The sequence below is a fragment of the Eleutherodactylus coqui genome, chromosome 6 (assembly GCF_035609145.1).
Source record: "Eleutherodactylus coqui strain aEleCoq1 chromosome 6, aEleCoq1.hap1, whole genome shotgun sequence".
Classification (NCBI taxonomy): domain Eukaryota; kingdom Metazoa; phylum Chordata; class Amphibia; order Anura; family Eleutherodactylidae; genus Eleutherodactylus; species Eleutherodactylus coqui.
Window position 1 is genome coordinate 8,746,484 of NC_089842.1, and position 7,794 is coordinate 8,754,277.

Below are 7,794 nucleotides of genomic sequence, written 5' to 3' on the forward strand. Positions count from 1 at the left end.
CCGGTAGCTCTTTTTTTTTTCCATCGGCATCTGGAGTTTTATCTTGTATGGAAGAATGTTGTAACACACTATGTTGATGGCAGCAAATAGAAGGTTATGAAATTTTGAGTTCACATTTTTCAGTCCGGTGTTGGCTGCCTCTGGCCTCCATGACTGCAGTCCCCCTCCGCAGCCGCTTTCCACCAAATTCCCATAGATGTGTGTTGGGATTTGCCTCCGTTCCTCCAGGAGAGCTTCAGATAGGGATGGGGGGATGATATTGGTCGTGCACGGATATGGCGTTCTAGTTCGTCCCAAAGATGGTTTATGGGATTAAGATCTGGACTTTGGGTTGGCCAATGATGTTTGCAGACGTTCTGCTCACCCCCCCCCCCCCCCCCTGCGTGCCGTATGACATGGCACTCGGTCATGTTGATGGAGACACAGAGCTGTACCAGAGTATTACCACAGGGCAGGTGATGCCACATTGTCCAGGATGTCTCTGTACCCATTGATGTTGAGAGTGGACTTCACTATAACCAATGGCCCCAGTCCTTCCCAGCAGAAACACCCCACCATAACAGAACCTCCTCCAGACTTAGAATGATGCAGTCACGTAGAAACCGCTCTCCAGGCGATCACCACACCCAAGTGCGGCCATCCAATCGGAAGATGGTGTCCTGTGCTTCAGCCATCCACAACAGTTGCTTCCACTCACTTACAGTCCGACGCTCCAAGCCCCATCGCAGGCGCCGCTGTGCATTCACTGCTGTGATGTTGTGTGCAGCTGCTTGTCCATGTTAACCCTTCTCACACCGTTCCCTACGGATGGTTCTGATGCTAATGGATGTCCCAATGGCCTCTGAGACCCCCTGAGCGAGGGCAGACAGTGTGTGTGTCTTCAGAGCTCCTACAAGGCTTCGTTGTCCATGTTCTGTCAGTTTACGATGTCTCCCTCAACATGGCGGCACCGTACACACTGGATAGTCTCCATCCCCCAATAACATGGCCAACAGTGGGTTCTGGAAGGTCCAGAAGCTGAAATGTCCCGTACTGATTGGTTGCTATCCCACCGCCAGACCCCGTTGTCAGCTCTGCACCTGGTGACATCCCCCCACCAGACCCCATTGTCAGCTCCACACCTGGGGGCATCTGATGATTTCTGTACTGGGATCTCCTGTCTGATCCTCTCCTTTATACCTAATGCTCTCACATCACCTGACCGCACCGGACTGCTGGGGGGGGGGGGGGTGCAATACTTTTGTCAACATACTGTACATCATAACTGATTGGTCTCTTTCTTTATGTAGATTTTCTTGCAGTGAATTTTATGTAATGAGTTTTTTTTCCTATCGTCTCCACGACAGTACCCCCTGAGATCTCCTCCTCCTGATAGGTAACCAGAGAGGTGCTGGTAGCAGGAGCTCCTAGCATGAAGATAGGAGTCAATAGGCACTGGTCTCCTTTCCTGAGGATTCTTCTCCCGAGACGCTGCAGCCACGGTTCACACAGACCAGATTCCACCCCACCGCAGTCCAGGCGGGCTCTCTGTAGGTCTGCATTGGGCAGGAGTGGCATTCTGTTGCTCCCCTAGTTGGTGCTGGGGGAGGGTGAAGCCTGCAGGGTCATGTGACTGGAACAATGATGCAACTGCGTTGGGGCGTGGCCAAGCGCATAAGCTGCAAATTTGAAAAAAATAAATAAAGGAATCTGAGAGAAGTAAAGGTGGACTCCTTCGGTGTACAGGACCTCTATAGAGCATATCTGCAGTGCTTCATACCATGAGTACTCCAGTAGTGGACATACCCAAACCGGTTGCTACCTGCTGGGGTCTTAAGTAGCCTGTTGGGTAAAAAGGTCGCTGCCGTAAATGTATGTGTGTAAAATCTATACATTTGATATGCCTTTTCCTTATTGTAAGGGAGAAAAGGAGATGACAGCAAAAACCAGACAAAAAAATTTGCGGCACGCATAAAAAAAAAAAGAGTTTCCGCCAGCATATAACAAATCCCTATGTAAAATATGCATTGCCAAAATAATTCAGGAAGAATCGGGGGGACTTATGGACGACATTAGAACCTTAATTAGTGAGGAAGTCCACTTACTTTTGGCGTCTCGGGACTTGCAACCACCTGCTGCGGCCTCATCTTTGGAACAACAGAAGAGACCGAGCGGCGCGTGTTCTTGTTCTGACTCCGAAAAGTGTTCTGTAACTTCGGATACAAAAGAACAGGCAGAGCCGGTGGAATCATCAGATGAAGAGGATTACAAGAAAATTCCTTTTTAATGGCGAGAACATTGCAGAGTTACTCAATGCAATTAGAGATACTTTAAATATGGAAGAGCCAAGGAAAAAAAAAGCAATGGAAGACTACGTCTTGGGGGGCTTGTGGAAAAGGCACAGGCATGCCTTCCCCATACACGTTAACGTGCAAAAAATGATTAAGAAGGAATGGAATAAGCCAGACAGGTTCTTTTTCATCCAAGGGTATAAAGAGATGCTACCCCTTTACAGAAGAGGTTTGTGTGGACTGGGAAGAAATACCTAGGGTAGATGTCCCAGCGGCTAAAGTAGCCAAACGCATGACTCTGCCCTTTGAGGATGCCACACGGTATAAAGATCTGATGGATAGAAAGGCGGAAGGACTCCAAAAAAAAGGCCTGGGAGGCAGCCTCCAATATACTCAGACCAGGAGTAGCAGCTACTTGTGTCGCCAGGACCCTTAATGTTTGGCTGAATCAGTTCGAGATGCACCTGTCAAATGAAACCCTGAGGGATCAAATCTTGGAATCCCTCCCAGTCCTAAAGATGGCAACTAGCTTTTTAGCTGATGTCGGACAAAACAGTCAGGCTATTGGCGCGTATGGCAGCTCTCTAATTCCATGAAGAGAGTATTATGTCTCAAATCACGGACAGGTGACTTGGCATCTAAAAACAAGTTGTGCTTTCTACCCTTCCATGGTCAATGCCTTTTCGGGCCAGATTAAGACAAAATATTGGGAAAAGCGGCTGATAAAAAAAAAGGGGGTTTCCTGAGAAGCAACCAAGAAAGACACCCATTTTTCGTGTGCCAGGGCAACAGGCAGAGCCTTACAAGAGTAAAGGAAAGTCGGGCCGTTAGAGCTATCCCAAAGGAGGCAGGGGAAGAGACTTTCTCTTTAACCTCTAGCAGGGGCAGGCCTCTAGACCTAGGCCCTGATGCCATCCCTGTAGGGGTGAGACTGAGGGTCTTCACTTGGCTTCCCAAGATCCTCTAATGGAGTTCTCAAAAACAGTTCATGTCTCGCCCAAAGGACAATCTAATAATGACAGGATCAGTCAAACAGATGGAACAGCTTCAGCAGGCAGTGAGGGAGTTACTACAGACGAGGGCAGTAATCCCAATTTCACGAAAACAAAGATCAGGAATCCACTATACTTATTCCTAGTAAAAAAAAACAAACGTGAAATCATGAATGGTAAACTTATAGCCTCTGAATACCCAAATAAAATACAGAAAATTCAAGATGGAATCAAATTCAGCAATAAAATTGATTAAAGAAAGGGGTATTGATGGCAGCAGTAGACTAAAGGATGCATATTTTCACGTGCCGATTCACGAGGACTCTCAAAAGTATTTGAGGTCTGCACTAATGGAAGGAAGGCTAAGCCATTTCCAGTTTGCCTGTCTCCTGATCGGCATATCTCATGCCCCCTGTATTTTTACCAAAATTAAGGGAGAACTAGCAGCCAGATCAAGTCTGATCATACCATATCTAGACAATAAACTGGTAGTGGCGGACTCCCAGCGCATGTGTAGAAGAACATCTGGCAATAGTAGTCCAGTTTCTCCAATACTTAGGGTGGGGTAATCAGCTCGAAAAAAATGGACACGACACTCAGCCAGAAGAAAGTCTTTCTAGGAGTCTTGCTAGATTCAGGAAATCAGTGTTCCTTCCTCCCATCAACAAAGATGCAGGAATTATGTCTTCTAGTCGAGAAGTTCCAAAACTGCAAAAAAGACCTGTGCTATCACGGGAGCGATGGCACTATTGGGGAAACTCCTGTTGTGTATCCCTGCAGTTGCATGGGCCCAAGCCTCGGGCGAGAATATTACAGGGAGCAATTTCAGCCGCATGGGACAGAAAACTATTGTCCCTGGACAAGAAGATGCATATCAGCGATACAGTGAAAGCCTCTCTAGTTTGGTGGCTTTCGACCCGAAATCTCTCGAGGCGGTCATTGGTCCCAGGATCCAGTACTGTGCATCATGACAGATGCCAGGGCAAGTGGCTGGGGAGCGCACAAGGAATCTGGTCTCAGAAGATAAGCCGCTAATCCTCAAATGCCAGAGAGCTTTTAGCAGTCTGGAAATCCCTGCAGAAAATAAGGGGGTTATCCAGGACAGACCTCTAAAGACCCTATCGGACAACATGACGGCGGTAGCCCACATTCAATGACAAGGGAGGACACAAGATCTTTCTGTGGGCAGAAAAAAATGTCAACCTATAGGTTCGGTTTCTATTAGCAATCTGACCTTAAAAACTGTGTTCTTAGTGGCCATTACCTCAGCGAGAAGAATAAGCAAGTTACAGGCCCTATCCATCTGCTACCCATTTTATAGAGTAAAAGATAACAAAATATGAAAATCAGTGAGATGGATTCCCAGTCATTGTTACAAGGCTTGTATAAAGAGTCTAACTTTGGCTTGAAGGAATGCTGCCTTCCGATAGGTAGCACTGTGGAGGTAGTATTCCATCTCCCTTATTTGCATATTACCCAAAGGAGTATGAATGGCCTTTTGAGTCTCCTCACTCACCATCTAGGTTCTCTCCCTAAGGAGGAAAGATAAATAACAAAATAATACTTCAATTAGACCCATCCTTCCTACCGAAGATTGTAGCTTCTTTTCATAGATCACAAGACATAGTAATCCCCTCATCCTGCAATAACCCCAAGAAGAAGGAATTCCACTGCCTAAATGTCAGAAGGGCAGTACTCCAATATGTTAGCTCCACAAGCCAGTGGAGGCAAGACAAAAAAACTTTTTGTTCAATGCTTTGGCCCCAAAAGAGGAAGAAAAGCAGCAAAAAACTCTATAGCCAGATGTATTAAATTATTAGCCATCACAGAAGCCTATGCTGCGATAGAAAAAACAGCTCCAGCAAACCTTAGGGCCCACTCACGAGGGCAGTGTCCACTAGGGTTATGACTTTTTGCCTTTTTAAAAAATATTAATTTTCCTGATGTTGCATTTTATGAACGTTTGCCTATATGTTAGTTTTCCGGTGGTCTTTTTTTTTTTTTTTTTTGTCGTGTAAAAACCTGCGCCCAATATTTCATTTATAAGTTGTAAACCATTGAAAAGAAAAGAAGCCTAAAACCTTTTTTTTATTTTTCCATAGCTGGAGCTCTGTGAGGGCTTTTTTTTTTTTTGCATGGCAAGCTGTAGCTCTTATTGGTACCCTTTTGGGCTGCATATGGCTTTTTTGATCACTTTTATTGCACTTTTTAGGAAGCAAAATGAATAAAATAAGCATGTTGGCTCCGGTTTTTATTTTATGCTTTTACGGACATGATAAATACGTTTAATTTATTGTACAGGTTGTTGCAAATATATATTTACAGAGAAAGAGAAAAGATTTCACATAGAGTGCTCCTTAGCTGCACCTCCTACAGATGGCGTAAGTGTGCACAGGACAGGCATAATGCGGGAGTCGGGACACTTTAACGCGGTTATGGCTCCTTGAAGAGAGAGCTAGTTTAATGCAGTATGTTTCAACAGATTGTACAAAAGAGGTTTAACATCCCCCATCCACCAGCATGGGGCATAGCGAGGCCAGTAGCGGGGTTCCTCGCAGTCCCCTCGCCAGCACTTGGGGACGGGAGCGCTGCATCAGAGCTGGTGACACTGGGCACATACTGGGTTTGTCACCAGAGAAAAGGCACTATTAACTGCACTGTAGAGGCTTGTTTAACAGTACCTGAAAAACAGACCAGTACATACCAACACCGAAGGGACAAAAGGTTTCAATAAAGACTTATGGAAAACCCTGTGAACCCTCCATGTAGCTGGCAAACCCAGTTCATAGGCGAGAGGATTCACTACACGTGTGATGCCAAAGGGCCCCATGTAACGCGGCGCCAGCTTCAAGGATGGAACTTTTAATTTGAAATTATTAGAAGACAGGTACACCTTCTGTCCCACCCTGTAAGATTCAGATACTGACAGACTCCTCCCACTACGCAAATACATACGAGCCCCTGTTGCTTCCAAGTTTTTCTGTACCTCTTTCCATACTTCCTGCAGCGTATCTGTGGCGACATCAGCTGTAGGAAAGAGATGGAGTAGGGATCGCTGTAAGGAAGCGAGGAAGCTGACCATATACACAAAAGAATGGAGATATCCCAGTGGAAGAACAAGTGCGGTTGTCTACCGCAAACTCTGCCAACGGCAGGAACTCTGCCCACTGATGAGCCTTTTCGCCAGCAAACAACCGTAAATATTGCACTAAATCTTGGTTCTTCCGCTCAGTCTGACCATTGGTTTGCGAGTGGAATGCTGAGGAGAAGGAAAGCGACGTTCCCAGGTTTCTGCAGAAGGCTCGTCAAAACTGCGCAACAAACTTAACCCCGCAATCAGATACAATGTTTGCAGAAACCCCATGTAGGCGAATGATTTCTTTTACAAAAATCTTGGCAAAATCTATTGCCGAAGGTGGCTTCTTTAACGCCACAAAATGTGCCATCTTTGAGAATCGGTCGACAACCACTAAGATAGTGGTGAACTAATGGGATTCCGGTAGATTGATGATAAAATCTACCGATAACTGCGGCCACAGACGAGAAGGTAACAGTCTCAGAGGACCCGCCGGAGGACGCCACCGACTTTTATTGCGTGCACAGACAGAGCATCCCTTAACAAAGTCGAGGATCTCCTGAGACACGCCTGGCCACCTGAAGTGTCTAGAACAAAGATTCAGAGTCCCCTGCACCCCCGGATGGCCTGCGAAAACCGACGAGTGAGATTCTTGACGCTGAGATGTAAGGTCTCTGACACAAACCATCTGCCCTCCGGCACTCCTGAAGGAGCGTCATGCTGAGCATTCTGTGGTTAAGGGACGAAGTTAGATTCTACAGCTGTCACCACCACGCCAGGTGCCAAGATCTTCTCCGGAGTCATAGACTCACTTTCTGGCGCCTTGAAACTTCGTGACAGGGTGTCCGCCTTCACGTTCTTCTCTCCCGGAATATAAGTCACGACGAAATTAAACCTGGCAAAAAACAATGCCCACCTGGCTTGATGAGCAGTGAGTCTGTTAGCATTGGCGAGGTATACCAGTCTTTTATGATCCGTATACACGATAATGGGATGTCTAGCCCCCTCAAGATGGTGTCGCCACTCGATGCCCACTTGATCGCCAGTAACTCACAGTTACCCACGTCGTAGTTATGTTCTGCCGAACTAAACCTGTCAAAAGAACGCACAGGGACAATACCCGGATCTCCCACTGACTTTCTGAGACAATACTGCTCCTGCCCCCACCTCAGACGCATCTACCTCAATAAAAAATAGTCGCCGCGCGTCCGGCTGTACTAACACCGGGGCAGTAGTAAATGCTACTTTTAGACGGCTAAAAGCCTCTAGGGCCGCAGGCCATCCTCTTACCAAGTCGGCCCCCTTCTTAGTAAGGTCGGTCAAGGGTTGAGCAATAACTGAGTAATTCTTAATGAATTTACAGTAAAAATTTGCAAAACCCAAGAACCGCTGGAGAGCCTTGGTTGTCTGGTCTGACTCAGTGGGAGATTGCTGCTAGTTTATTAGACTCCATCTG